We start from the raw sequence: 15,178 nt of genomic DNA, 5'->3' as shown, positions 1-15,178 counted from the left end.
GTTCTTAGTGCTTAGTAAATCTTAAGATAAGTAATTTTGAGTTCCAGTTTAGGTGTCCTCCAAGGTATGGTACAGACGAGATTGAGTGGCCCACAAGGTGTGGTTATATCTAACAGCTCACGTTCTCTCAAATAAGATCACACTACCTCATTTCCCATAAATTCTGAAATAAGATCACGCCACTCATTTTCCATAAACTCTAAAATGCCCAGCATTCAACTGGTGTCATTTAGCGATGACTAAAATTTCTGAGCGTTACATTAGGCATTACACTGGTGGCAGTATCCTAAAATTCTTCGGCGTTATAGTGAGACCTGGAAACTGACAAAATCGATGGAAAATAAATTAATCCGTTCTCAGAGAACAATGGAAAGATCAATGTTGGGAATATCTTTAAGAAACAGAAAAAGATCAACTTGGGTGAGAGAGCAGACTAGAGTCAAAGATATTATAGAAGTTATAAAAGAACAGAAATGGAGGAGAGCAGGCCACATAGCAAGAATAAGGGATAATCGATGGAGCAATAGGTTGACTGACTGGACGCCAAGAGATTGGAAGCGTAGCAGAAAAAGACCAGGGATGAGATAGAGAAATTTGCAGGGAAAACGTGTGAAAAATTGGCTCAGTCAAGGAATTCGTGGAGAAGGTTGGGGGAGGCCTTTGTTCAGCAGTGGACTTGTAATGGCTGATGATGATGATTTTATATATATATATATATATATATATATATATATATATATATATATATATATATATATATATATATATATATATATATTTATTTATTGTCATCATCATCATCATCATCCGGACCTCCTTTCCCACTCAGGGGCACGGTGAGGAGTAGCAATGTCCAGACAGAATTTGCCCAGTCCAATGGGCCACGCTTCCATTCACTCATCATTCAAGCCCCCGGATTCCTGGCTCTTCCGGATACCCCCAAAAACATTCACCACGTTCTATAGCTTCACATAAGCTAATCCGATTGAGTCAATCCGGACACTGCCACGCTAAAAAGGGGTCCCAATATCCCTGATTATGCATGTCTCCTGAAAACATTCATCAAGCCAGGTCGATCTCTTGTCAGTTCCTTAGCCTCGCCGACTTCTAAACCTCTCTTCCTCAAACACTGGTCCACCATATCTCTCCACCTTCTCCTTGGCCTACCTCGTCTCCTTCCTTCTTCAAATTCGCTCAGATATACATTTTTCACCACTATACAGTATGTATCCATTCTCTCTACATGACCATACCATCTCAGTACACTCTCTTCGATTCTGGTGTCCATCAAGTTCCTCACTCCACATCTTTCACGAATCACATTATTTTTATTCTATTCACCCTCTGTACTCCACATACATTCCTCAGCAGTCCCATCTCCTCTGCTCTTACTCTTGACTTTTCATATTCATGCCACACCATAGTCTCACATCCATAATAGTTAAAGTTGGCTCTAACACTCTCTCATGTAAGCCTCGTGCAGCTGCAGCACTCAAGCCTCTGTTTCTTATCAAGGCCCTCATTGCAGCAGCTACTTTTCTTCCTTGTGTCACTCTACTTTCCACTTCTTTTGCACATTTTCCTCTCTTTTCTATCACTGTATGCGGGTATTTGAACTCTCTCACCTTTTCCAGTTTCTCTCCATTCACTGTAACATCATACTGGGAGTCACCGTCTCTCTCAATAGTCATCACTTTACTCTTTTCTACATTTTTTCTCAAGGCACGACGCTCACAAACATCAGCACTAGCCTACTAAGTTCTTGTCCGGTACTTGCAAGCAGTACTGCATCATCAGCATATAACAAATTTGAGATACTCCGTCCATCACCATTCATTACCAACGCCATCCTTCTCTCCATTACTCGTATTTTTACTTCTCTTATCACCCCATCCGTATATATATTGAACAACCATGGGGACATTACACAACCTTGTCGCACACCCACACCGATCGTGAACCATTCACTTAGATGCCCATTAACTCTTACACATGCTTCGCTACCATCATAAAAACTCTTGATAGCACCTAGCAGCTTACCATCTACACAGTACATGCGCAAAACTTTCCACAATCCCTCTTTGTTTACTTTGTCGTATGTTGTTTCCAGATCCGTGAATACCATAAACACCTTATGGTCCTTCTCACAAACCTTCTCTGCTATTTGTCTCACTGCAAATATTTGATCCACACATCCTCTGCCACTTCTAAAGCCACCCTGTTCATCACTCACTAGGACTTCTGATATCTCTCTTACTTTCTTTATAATAATTCTTCCATATACCTTCCCTGCCACACTCAATAAACTTATGCCACAATTATTTTTCAGCTCACTTCGCTCACCTTTATTTTTGTACAGGGGTACAATCACAGCCTTTTTCCACTCTGCATGCACAATATTACTCATTCCATGCCGTCTTACATATCTCCAACAAGCACTTCATTCCACTCACTCCATTACGCTTAACCTTCTCTCCATACATCTCATCAACCCCAGCTGCTTTCCCATTTTTCAGCCGCTTCACAGCACTCTTCACCTGCGCGAGTGTCACGTCTCCTGGCACTGCCTTCCTTCTCTGCACACCTCCAAAACCAACCATGTTTACAGCCGCTCTGCTCTCTCTATTCCCATCCATCAGGCTTTCAAAATATTCTTTCCATCTGGTCCTTACTTCATCTCCATGGGTTAATAATCTATCACCTACATCCTTCACACCATCACATTTCATTCCACTTTCATTTCTACATTTCTGCACCTCTTTCCAGAATAACTTCCTATTTTCAGGGTAGTTTGCATTCATTTTTCTTCCTAGATCATCATTTACCTCCTTCCTTTTCCTCTTCACTAGTCTATTTAGGTGCTTCTTGTTCTCAGTATATTCAGTTCTTATTTCAACTGAACCCCTGTCCTGTAACCACTTTTGCCACTTCTTGCTCATTTCCTCTACTCCTGTATTAATCTCATCATCACACAATGCCGTACCTTTCTTCTTTGTTGTTACTCTTGCCTCACCACACACCGCTTTAGCATTCCTAACTAAGCAGTCCCTATATATATTCCACAGGCTGTCCAGATCCATTTCATTCCAATGCACTGATTCTAACTCCTCCTCTACTTTGGTCCTGCAATCATCTGCCATTTCTTTGATCCTCAGGTTCTCAACTTTTAGTCTCTCCTTGACTGTTCCTTTCTCTCCTGATCCACCTCACTCCTCTCAGCTTGATCTTGCATACCACAATCATATGATCTGACAGACCTCCACATCGTCCTCCCACGGCCCTCGTATCAGCAACCATTCCCATCATCGACCTCTCTACGAGCACGTAATCAATCAGGCTTCTTTCAACACGATCCCCGTTCCCTCTAAACCATGTGTATTTATGTTTATCATTGTGTTTGAAATACGAGTTACAAATGCACAACCTCCCCTCCTGACACATATCCCTTAGTCACTTCCCATTATCATTTCCTCCTGGTACTCCATTACAACCTATTATGTTATCCTAAGGACAAGTGCCTTCTCTTCCATTCATATCACCCATTACAATCACTTTATAGCTCCTGGGCACTTCTCCCACTACTTCATCTAGCTCATCCCTAAACCTGTCTTTCTCCCTCACACTCCTGTCGTCACACGGTGCATACGCCACAATCACCACCACTTTCACCCTCTCAGACTTGAACTTGACATACATACACCTCGAGCTGACACATTTGTAGTGTCTCATTCCACTCATTCACACCACATTCATTATCAAAGCAACTCCTTCCTTGCATCTTCCTCGCCCATTCATGCCCGATCTAACACATTTCACACCCTTCCACTCCCCTTCACACCCTTTCATCTTCGTTTCACACAATGCCATCACCGTATATATATATATATATATATATATATATATATATATATATATATATATATATATATATATATATATGATATTAGTTGTAGCAGTAGTAGCAGCAATTAGTGGTGGTAGTAGTAGTAGTAGCAGTAGTAGTAGTAGTAGTAGCAGTAGTGGTAGTAGTAGTAGTAGCGGCAGCAGTAGTAGTAGCAATAGTAGCTTTTCTAGTCAATCTCTGAATCACCATCTTCTCTCATATATGTGTATCTCACCACTCATTTATCCATCCCTCTCATCTTTGGTTCCCTCTCCACCTTGCACATATACTCCCCTTAGTCAGTTTCATTATCCACCCCCCTCTCTCATATATCTCTCCAATCCATCCCTCCATCTCATCCTCAGGTTTCCCCCTACCCCTCACGTACACTTTTCTGGTCAGTCTCTTATTCCCCATCCTCTCATATATCTCTCCAATCCATCCCTCCATCTCATCCCTGGTCTCCCCCTCCACCTCACTCATATACTGTATATGTTTCTGGTCAGTCTCATTCCCCATCCTCTCACATATCTCTGCATTCCATCCCTGTATCGCATCCTCAAGTTTCCCCTACCCCTCACATACACTCTCCTTATCAGTCTCTCATTCTCTATCATTTTAGTTAATAAATCTATACTTTTTCGCACAGGCCAACAACCTCAAAGTGAACAAACACTGGGGAAATTCTCACTACCCCGCCAATATTCTCCCTTCGAGTAATTTGTGGGGATGAGGTTGGTATTAGTGGGGCAGGGAAAGAGGAAAGTAATGTGTGTGTATGTGGAGAGAGAGAGAGAGAGAGAGAGAGAGAGAGAGAGAGAAAGCTTAATCTCTCCCTCTCTGTTTGTCTGTCTGTCTGTCTCGTATGGAATACATCCATCCATCCATCCATACATACATACATATAGTCATAGATAGATTATAGATAACAGATTGAAATCTAGATAGATAACTATTTTAATTTTACATCTGAAGAGGGTTTTAATGAGACAAAAACTGCCTCTCCATAATTAAACACAATTTTAACATGTGGTTCTAGTTAATTTGAAAAACATATTGCATTATAGAAAAAATATAATGGATTTCCTACTGCTGTTTGCCTTCCTCTATACTCCATTGTGTATTATACCATTTTCACTTTAACTTGGCCTAAAATTGCCATCTCTCCATCTTGAATTCTAAGCTGTTACAAGAGATTAAAACCAGAATATGATGCCAGTCATGACGAAGTGCTATGGAAGGAATGTAGAGTGTGAAATAAACTACAAAATAACCAAAAAATCTGGGCCAAATTAGAGTAAAACGAGAATAATTTGCTTAATTGCTCATCATTACCTAACACATCATGGGTATGCGGCCGTGTGATGTGTCCGGTTCAGGGAAGATGGACGCCCCTGCCCTGCATAGTCCCGGGTCAGCCTTGGACAAGGTGTAGCACAGGTCAGCGCACCAAAACGGTAGTAGCTGCATGGTTACAATCGTCCAGGGAGGTGCTACCATGGCAGTGACGTGGTAGCTGCCCTTGCACAACACTCCCAGGCGGGGAACTCAGTCACATTTACCAAGTAGACAAAGTCTGGCCTGACACTACTACTCATACATATCTCCTATACACAGCTGGCCATGAACAACACTCCCAGGCGGGAAACGCAGCCACATTTACCAAGCAGACAAAATCTGGGTGACACTACTACTCATACATATCCTATACACAGCTCATCCTCTTGGGGGTATGCCCACTTCATTTTACCTGCACCTCGCCGTGTGGAAGGACCCTGTTCCCACCCTGGCTAGGAGCTGTCTGACACATAAAGGTATTGATTGTTTGTGATCGATAGGTCTGCTAGGCCACACAAACAGCATCAATATCTATATATCTATACACCACTTACCACTACTACTGAGAGGGGGAAGGAAGGAGGGAGTGGGGGATTGGGGAAGGAAAGGATGGATGCTGTAATACAAGATAAAAAAAAAAAAAAGAGGAAAAATCTCATTCAGTAAGATCAGCAACAACTAACCTCTCTCTCTCTCTCTCTCTCTCTCTCGAACGAACGAACGAACGAACGAACGAACGGACGAACGAACGAACGACATGGCTTAACAGTTACTCGTTGGCTAATTATTTTACCTACTCCATGTTATTATTCCCTCGTATGTTATGTATATCTTTTAAATACTGTACCTTCATAATCTGCATTAATAAACTATAGAAGAAAACTGGGGTAGGCTGCCCTGCCCAGGGAAGTACTACCGCTAAAGTAACGGGAGACTCAAGGAATAGCCTGGATTCCATTTTCTCTGCTAGGTCTTGGTAGCTGGTTACACATCTTTCTGCCTCACACATCAGAGGGCATCAGGCTGCCTTCCATACATAACACACACATCCACATTATATCACATTGACTTAAACCGGCTATCCTCTCTCCATAAAACACTGATCTTGTCATTACATATACACATTCCACAACATATACAAGCTTCCCCCTCCCCCCTCCAGTAAAAATAACCATGGCTGCTGCTGTATTGGGAATTAGTGCGATGGTTTCTCGGATGACCACTACCGACAGGGTTGGGTCGTCTGCACAGGGCTGTCCTGGTCATCATCAAGCTACCGTGCCACTTTCAGTGTTGTGGCGCCCAAAACTGTTCGTCAGTGTAATAAAACTGCAATATTAGGGGACTTCAATCCAACATCAACTCTGTTGACGATTTCCTCCAGTTTGAATACCCAGATTTGTTATTTTTGACAGAGACTCAGGCAAGCTCCACCTCCAATTTAGCTACATTAATTTTCCTGGTTATATCTTGATTCAAAATTTCAGACCCAAAGGACTTTGTTGCCTTGCTAAATCAGAAATTGCTGTGGAGGAGATTACTAAATTTAATTGTCCCTATTTCGACTATTCCATATACAAATTAAATTCTTTGGGTAAAATTTAGCATTTCTGTTGTGTTTATTGTTCTCCTAATGCCCCTCAAGCATCAAGTTTATTTGACTGTATTCACAACCAAGTGTAATCAACATTAATACTGCATCAGATATTACTATCCTGGGTGAGTTTAATGTCCATAATGATGGATGGCTCACTTATTCAACCAGAACTGATGACTCTGGTCTTGAATGTGAGCTATCTGCAGGCTCATTTAATCTCACCCACTTAGTCAGTCAATCAACCCATGTACCAGACAACTCCAGTAAAAATCCCCACCTATTGGACGTGTTTCAAACAACCAATTCAGATAATTATTATGTCGAAGTGAAGTCCCCCTTCAGATCCTCTGATCATTGTCTGATACAAGCCACCAGTTCAACACCTACCACGTCCTCCTGCTCTAGACCTGTTATGGTGTCTAATGGCACTACAACAGGGCAGACTGGGAGGGTTTCCAAATTTTTTCCATGGATGTTTCTTGAACCTCCTGTTTCTCTGAAGATGTAAACTCCACATTGGGCCACATACAGATTACATTAAAGTCGGCATGGAAACATTCATTCCCCATCAGAGTTACAGAAAAAGATGTAATTCACCTGAATGGTTTGACCACAGTTGTGACAGAGTAACATAACAAGAAACAATAGCCTATAACACTTACACAAGGACCAAAACTAAATGAGCCTTTAACTTTAAGAAGCCTTTATTATAGAAATATCAGAAACTGAGCCAAAACTATTATCAATCTTTCTAAATCAAACTTTTATCATAGACAAGCTAACAAACAACTAAACAACCCAAATGATAACAAAATATTCTGGTCTACCCTTAGTTCATTCAAATCTAACTTCACTACCACCTCTTCCATTCCACTGTTACAGTCCCCCAGTGGAAATCTAGTAAGTGACCCACGTGGAAAAGTCAACCTTCTTCTTGATATTTTTTCGAGTCAGCCCAAAACACAGAACGTCACAGTATTCCTGTACTTGATTTTAATTCCCCTTTAATACCCCCTTTCAAGATTCACATAAGATACGCACAGGCTGTATTACAAAATCTCTCAGTATATAAAGCTACTGGTCCAGATGAAATTCCTTCAATTGTACTTAAAAATTGCTCCCCAGTGTTGGCTCCTGTATAGGTAAAATTTTTCTGCTTATGCATCTGTACCTCAAGTTTTCCAGCCTCTTGGAAAGAAGCAAATATCCACCCTGTTCCTAAGAAGGGGGCCACTTCTGATCCATCAAACTATAGACCAATCGCTACAACTTCCGTTCTTTGCAAAGTTTTTGACACACTAATAAACACATAGTCAAGCACCTAGAAATCAATAAATTAATCAATGATCGGCAGTATGGATTTAAACAAGAACGTTCAACTGTAAACATTTTTTGCCTTCTTACCCATTAAATTAACAAAATAATAGATCAACATGGTGACACACACAATAGCATTTGATATTTCAAAAGCATTTAACAGTGTGGCAGCAGGCCATATTGTCTAACAGGTCACACTGTGGCCTTGCCTCACTGGTTCCTCTAATTTAGTCTTAAATTCATAATTGACAAATACTGGTAATGGTAGATGAAATTTATTCCCAATTCATTGCATAAATGCTGGCATTCCTCAGGGAGCAGTTTTGGCTCCAATTCTCTTTCTCATCAACCCAACACACTCTTATGGTGATTACTCGACACTTCATAGTTCTTTCACATTTAGTACCTCCTTTACACAATCTGATATTATAAATTCCCAAATAAACACAGCAGTTTCTCTGAACAAGGACCTTTCTAAAATTAATCAGTAGGTACAGACGAATCTAGTGTCATTTAATGCTCAGAAAACTAAATACATTAATTTCTCCAACAGAAAGAATCCGTCAGACTCCCACATAACTTTAAATGATGTCATTCCCGAATCCACTACATTTGATATCCTCGGTGTCAAACTAAACACCAACCTAAACTGGACAGCTTATGTTAAATCCCTCCCTAAAAATGCTTATAAAAAATTAGGACTTCTGTACAGAGTTCGTGAATTCTTCACTGACGAGCAGTTGGCCACAATATACAAAAAGTCAAGTGCGTTCTTAGATCAAATACTGTTCGCCACTGTGGAGTGGATGTGGAGCAGTTGCAACGAGGCAGTTGGACAAAATTCAAAATAAAGCCATCAGATTAATCAATAATCCTGCCATTACGGTGGACCTTCCTCCATTATCAGTACGTAGAGATGTTGCATCTTTAGCATTATGTTACCGATATTTTTACCGTAACTCCTCTGACGAACTTCCTTCAACTATGCCTCCCCTCCACAGTTTCCCCCGAAATACTCGGGCAGGTGGGAGCGCCCGTGAACTTACACTCTCCTCCCCCCAATGCAGAACCTCTACTTATCAAAATTCATTTATCCCCAGAACTACTACTCTCTGGAATTCACTTCCTGGAAGTTGCTTCCCACAAACATTTAATCCACTTTTATTTATATCCAGTTGTTATATATTATGACTGGAGGATGACTTTAGGCACACAAACTTGTTTTTTTATTTCCTTCCTCCATTCATTGCCTCTAAGAAATAAAGTGTATATTAAATTGCCAAGGAAAAGGTTTTACGGAATATCCACAAATACCGTTCTTTTTCTTCTCCTCCTCCTCTTCTCATTATCCATCATCATCACCACCACAGCCACCACTACCATCTTCATCATTCTTCTCTTCCTCCTCTCCATTATCATCATCGCCTTCATCATCTTAACCGTGTGTCAGATGAGGAACTATCGCACTCAGTCAGTCTTTCCCTCTTTCTAAGGCCTCCAGCTTTTTAAACTCTACCAGACAGCCTGAAGGAGCAAGGGGGCTGTTGTTGTCCAGATTTCTCTGTCTATAATACCAGTCAATAATACTCACACCAGACAGCACCACCACACAGGACAATACCACACCAGTCACAAATAGCCACACCACGCCACACCACCACACAGGATAATACCACCCTAGTCAGTAGCAATCACACACGACAAAGGATAATACCAAGCCAGTCAGTAACACCCACGCCACACCACACCACACCATACAGGATAATGAGATATGGTATTTCACTCTCTGAACAATATATCTGGCAAGAGAGAGAGAGAGAGAGAGAGAGAGAGAGAGATCATTATTATTTTTTTTCTACCTTCTCATGTAATCCATATCATATCCAAGCGATTTTATTAAGCACAGGAGGAAAATTTGGAACAAGGCAGGGGGAGATGTAGCCCTCATTAACCCCTTCAAATTGCTAGTCACGAAGAAGTGCTATGGGAGGGATGTAGAGCTATAGCATTGTCTTGTTCTGCCACTGAGTTACGTGAAATAAGCTGCAAAAGGACGAAAATCTGGGCCAAGCTAAGATGAAAGGACTATATTTGTCATTGTTTTTGTTGCTGATGGTTTCTTGTTATTGTTTTTGTTGTTTCTTGTTTTTTACTTTTTTATAGGTGTTGTGGTGGTATTTCTGTTATTTGTTCTTGTTTATTTGTCATTCTTGTTGTTCTGTTATTGTTTTTCTTGGTGTTCTTGTCGTTCTTGTTGAGGATAATGGAGCCGAGTTCTTGCTTACGACTGCCATACTGCGCGACGACCACTGGGGGCTTCACGACGACCTTTACCACTACTCACACTGCCGATGCTGGGGTCACCTCGAGTCGTACTGGTCGTCTTCGTTGTCGTTGTGGTCGTGGTGGGCTCCCAGGACGACCTCTTCAACCTGTAGATGCAGGGCCTGCAGTAACACCTGCCGTCTGAACCCTTTTTGCAGCAGGGATTAGACCTACACGGGGGGGGGATTGCTGTGGCTGTTGAGGGTTAGGAAGTAAAAACAATAGTAGTAGTGATGATAACAGTAGTAGTACTGATGATAATACTAGTAGTGATTAGGATAATAATAACAGCAGTAGTGATAATGATAATAACAGTGATAATAATGGTAGTTAGAATGATAATATTAATAGTGGTAATCGTAATAATAATAGTAGTAGTGATAACAATAATAGTAGTGATAATGATAGTAGTATTGATGATAGGAGTAGTGATAATGATGAAAGTATTAGTAATTATAATAGTAGTAGTGATTATAATAACAGTAATGGTAACAACATAAGTGATAATAATAATAGTAGTAGTGAACGATAATAGCAGTACAGTAGTACTGATAGTAGTGATTTTAATAATAGTTATAATGATAACAATAGTAGTAATGATGATATTAATAGTAGTATTGATAATAACAGTAGTAGCGATAATGATAATAGTAGCGATAATAGTAGTAGTAATAATAATAATAGTAAGGATAATAGTAGTAGTGAAGATGATGATAGTAGTAATGACAATAATGATAGTACTAGTGACGATAATAATAGAAGTGGTGATAATAATAGTAGTGGTAATGATAATAGTAGTAGTGATAGTGACAATGATAATACTAATTATAATAATAACAACAGCAGTGGTAATAATAATGATAATACTAGCAGTAATAATAATAATGATGATAACAGCAATAATAACAAGCCTTTACCAAAGACGTATCCTCATCATGCGGTAAAGAATATTTAGATATGCACTAATAGTTATTCCAATTTCATTATATATATATATATATATATATATATATATATATATATATATATATATATATATATATAAGGGCATAAACTAGAACTCGTACATTATTTTTACCTGTCCCCGCCCCGGAGGAGCTTGGCGATTGGTAGGCTATTGTTTTCACTCTGTTTGTTTGACCCTCTGTCTGTCTGTCAACAACTTTACGTGAAAACTAGAGATGCGATTTTGACTAAAATCACAGGGATGATGGGCTTCGACCTTCTGAACACCTGATTAAATTTTGGCCCAAAATGGGCCCAGACCCAGGCTGTGGACCCCAAAAAATTAAAAAAAAAAAAAAATCCCCATGACCGTTTTCAAATTCGTCACATCGACATGGAACCAAAACCTAAAGGTGCATCGTCAATTATCACCCGATTTACTCCAAATTTTGTGACATCTTTAATTAGATATCCTGTTGTGTTTACACGTCAGCACTAAAATGACTGCCGGACACAGGTTTGCTGTGCCTTTGCACCGCTTCTTGTTCTTTAAGACGTTAAGATGTTCCAGCAAGAAGTTTCCAAGATACAGCTATTTACAGATTAGTTTCCATGTTTTGATATAGCTCATAAAATACTTAAAATGTGGAAGTTTCATACATAAGGACATAAATAATGGTTTATACTCAATTTTTCAGTAAGCTATGCAGAGAATCCAGCAAGAAGTTTGCAGAATATAGCACAAGAAAGCGCTCAGAGAGCGCATACCTCCGCCAATAAGAAGGATACAGATCCGTACAAATGGATATAGGATCCGGATGCCCCCCCATATTTAATCAGTTCTTTTTTGGGCCATGGACCATCTTTCCATAACATTTCGTTGAAATTCATTGCGAAGTTTTGGAGATATTGTGCGGGATACTCTGGATCCGGATCCGCCCCCAAATTTAATAATTCTTACTTGGCCCATGGCCCACCCTTCCACAAAATTTAATCAAAATCCGCTCATAACTTTTTGAGCAATCCTGCTAACAGACAAACACAGCAACCAACGAGGGGTAAAACATAACCTCCTTGGTGGAGGTAACAAGACAGATTTTTCCTTATATGGTCATAGCTCGTGAAGTACAGACAATATGGCAATTTTACCTATACGGGCATCAACTACGACACATACTCTATCTTTCTGTGTGATAGGAAGCCAATCCACCTGGTAGTTTACGAGATACAGGCCCGGACGGAAAGACGGACGGACAGGGGCGATTCCTATATCCCCACCATATGGAATAATGGTGAGGATAATAATAGTGATAGTGATAATAATAATAATACTAAAAATAATGATAATAGTAGCAGTAGTAGTAATCATACTACTGCTACTACTACCACTACCACTACTACTTTTCTACTGATACTACTACTACTACTACTACTACTACTAATAATAATAATAATAACAATAGTAGTAGTAAAAGTAAAGTAAAAATGCAGCGAAACAGTCATATATAAGAACAAAAATGTCACTGACAAAACAAAGAAATGTGTGTGTGTGTGTGTGTGTGTGTGTGTGTGTGTGTAAATCCATGAAAAAAAGATTATACATAACGAATATTATCATTCTTAGTGGCATAGTAGGCTTCGCAACGGCTCTTCTTTAGCGATGTAGCCTATTATTATTATTATTTATGCATAAAGCATCTCCGAACTTTTGAGCGCTTTTTATATTGTTTAATATTGAAATTGTCTGCACTAATGGAAGAGCATATCAGTGTGCAATGATGAGAATAAACCGCTGAGGAAAATGTGCAACGAAATCTCAATTTAAAATTCCATATCGACATTCGGTATTTTGCATCTATTAGATACGAAAGGTGTGCAGTGATGAGAAGAAACCGCTGAGGAAAATGTGCAACGAAATCTCAGTTTAAAATTCCATATCGACATTCGGTGTTTTGCATCTATTGGATACGAGAGAATATCGATTTGCGGACAGAATGAATCACTAATGAAGAGGTATAATGAAATTTCAAAAGAAATTAACATTACGAATCTCAAGAAAAAAAAAAAAACTCATAAATTACCGTACCTGGACTCAAAGCAGGAAGAACAGCCAGTAAAATGCAGAGCAGAGCAAAAGGAGCCATTGCGTTCATATCCCTCGGTGTCAGGGTCCACACTGAAACTGAATTCCCACACCCGCCACGCTTGTGGCGGCTGGTCCAGCAGCCACAAGTGTGCTAAGGGGGAGGAGCTAGTGACGTCATAAAAACTAGCCAGTTAGGTCACAGATGGAACTCTCATATACTACTATGTAGAGAATTATTGTTATTGTTTATTCGGTGTTAATAAAAAGTTCAGGTATAAAACAAAAATTCCTCACCTTTATAAAGTTTTAGGAAGTATTTAGTCTACTAATGAACCTTAACGAGTCCCTAAGAAAACAGTCATTTTCAAAATGTGTTACTACAGAGCTCAATGGGGGTGAAGACACCTCTCTTTATACACACCGAAAAATTACCCCCTTATATTGAATATTGTGTATAATATGAAGATGCAGCAGTTTGTGCCCCACTTGGACTTAACGTATGAGAAGTGTGTGTGTGTGTGTGTGTGTGTAATTCACCGGGTCGGTCAGGATCACTTGATGGTCGTGATCGTCAGCTTTTACCCTCCCGGAAGGAAGCTGAGAGCTCATATAGTCCGATCTAAGGGCAAGGCTGTGACCTTCACACACCCACACACCCGTCCCCTTGCTCAAGGGGGACAGTAACCACCCACTTCGTCAGTGAAACTTTTCGCAACCTGAGCGAGGCGCGAACTCCCGTCTACCAGATGGCAAGCGAGAACGTTACCACCGCACCAGCGAGCGGTGTGTGTGTGTGTGTGTGTGTGTGTGTGTGTAGATTTGAGGGGTGTTATGAACGTGTGTGTGTGTGTATTGTGCCAGGTGAGAGAGAGGGAGGGATGGGAGGAAAAATAAACATAATTCCTCCATGTCCTTTGCCCGTTACATCCCCCCCCCCCTTTTGCAGCTCTCTCTCCAAGTTAAAGTGAAAAGAATACATATATGATAAAGGTGGAGGTAGAGACCAATAATCATTCTTTGCTTTTGTCCTCTTCCTCCTCATCATCGTCACCATTATCATCGTCTTTATCATCATCATCATTATCATAACAACCATTATTATCATCATCACAACCATTATCATCATCACAACCATCCTCCTCCTCCTCGTCATCATCATCACAACTACATCATTCACAGGGACGAATTCTGTCTTGGACCCGTTAGCCAGCTTGATTCAACAGATGGCACCCCCATCCCCCCCAGCCACCTCAACTAGACCTGCCCCCACCATGAGATGGTTCAGGGTCACGGTATTGACACACCTAGGCTCCAGAGGGAACGAAATGGCGCCAGCTGGGACAAAAATGGCGTCAGCGGGAACACAAGACCTAGAGCTGTTCCGAATGAGTCGCTACTACCACTACTACTACTACTACTACTGCTACCACCACCACCACAACCACCACCACCACAACCACCACCACTAGTACTACTACTACTACTACTACTACTACTACTACTACTACTACTACTACCACAACTACTACTACTACTACTGTTACTACTACTACTACTATTACTACTACCATTTTACAGTAGGAATTGAATGAAGAAAGTCGTAACACTGCAAAATAGACGATAATGAAGTGTGTCAATTGTGAGGAGAGTAAGTGTTGGTGGAATTCAGAGACAAGCACTTAACTCC

At 40.4% G+C, this 15,178-nt stretch overlaps 1 protein-coding gene and 1 long non-coding RNA gene across 2 annotated transcripts in view; both read right to left on the bottom strand.

Annotated features, from left to right (window-relative positions):
• The window catches only part of LOC145407670 (uncharacterized), a 218,684-nt gene that overhangs the window by 48,671 nt on the left and 154,835 nt on the right, over positions 1-15,178 (bottom strand). The window lies entirely within an intron of this gene.
• Positions 10,319-13,574, bottom strand: LOC145407673 (uncharacterized). The gene is made up of 2 exons (XR_013898784.1): positions 13,492-13,574; positions 10,319-10,655 (listed from the first exon to the last, which is right to left on the bottom strand). It is a non-coding gene; the product is annotated as an uncharacterized LOC145407673 (long non-coding RNA).

The sequence above is a fragment of the Coenobita brevimanus genome, chromosome 74, assembly GCF_032717465.1.
Source record: "Coenobita brevimanus isolate Jiangsu-jjx chromosome 74, ASM3271746v2, whole genome shotgun sequence".
NCBI lineage: Eukaryota > Metazoa > Arthropoda > Malacostraca > Decapoda > Coenobitidae > Coenobita > Coenobita brevimanus.
The sequence above is the reverse complement of the archived record's forward strand: the minus strand, read 5'-3'. Positions and strand labels throughout refer to the sequence as shown.